Consider the following 1,116-nt stretch of genomic DNA (forward strand, 5'->3'; position numbering starts at 1 on the left):
GAACAATCTAAATCTGAAGGTTACAAAGTAGAGGTTTGGTTATGACATTAGTTTCTACAATTATTTTGTTTTCATGGTTTTTGTTGTTATAATATTGTTATTACTTGTACTATGATGATAATTATTGCAATGGACATTTAATAATTCAAATTAGGGTAAATACTGACAAAGTTAAGGAGGTTTTACTTGACAATGGAGTAGTTTGGCCTAAGTTAATCGCCTTTTTGCAAAGTCTTGAGTTTGTTTCGAACAAACATTTAAGATTTGACCAGTTTCTCAACTGGGATCCAAACAATCGTATCAAAGTTAGAATCATATCTGCCAGAGCCTATGGCCTCTTATTCGTGCACAATGGTAAGCCCTTGACCAGGATTTTTTTTAATTGCCCATTTTTTATATTCTCCATTGTTACGATTAGTCTGTCACCGGCTGATAAATCGTAATTGTATACCCTTTACTTTGACAAATATCAATTTCTGGATTTTACAACCGATACTCTTGTATAGGTAAATTAACAGAATTGCCAAAGATGTAAAACATGTTCGCCAATAAATGTTATAACCAAGTGGATGACCGGTGTGTTCGACCCACTCATGAAGAGCTGGAGAATTTACAATAAGAGTCTCGGTCATGATAGATCAACCAAAACAAATGGAAGGAACATACACGAGGAATATCGTCAATGAGGAAGTATAATAGGTGAGATATACCATATGTTTGTACCTTACTAAATCAAATTAACTAAAAAGAATCACATTGATATCTAACTAAACTTTGATTATTCATCTTCATAGATTTAAAGGGCATCCAATCATCTTGACCCCGACAAACAAGTCACAATATGATGATCTACGTTGAATGTTCGCATAAACAAATACTTTATTCATTCACGTAAATTTTGTTTGAAATTTTATATTTTTAATGTCGATACAATTTATAAAATCTGTATTACATAACTTGACATACACGTACAACGCACGTGTCGAAAAACTAGTATATCAGAAAAATGTATCAATAGAAAAGTTTCTTAAATAACTTGATATGATGATTAGTGAAGACGGCAAACTAAGGACATCACTATCATTTTTTATTTTTATTTTTTTGGGGGGGGTAGGG

The sequence above is a fragment of the Nicotiana attenuata genome, unplaced genomic scaffold (assembly GCF_001879085.1).
Source record: "Nicotiana attenuata strain UT unplaced genomic scaffold, NIATTr2, whole genome shotgun sequence".
NCBI classification, from domain to species: Eukaryota; Viridiplantae; Streptophyta; class Magnoliopsida; order Solanales; family Solanaceae; genus Nicotiana; species Nicotiana attenuata.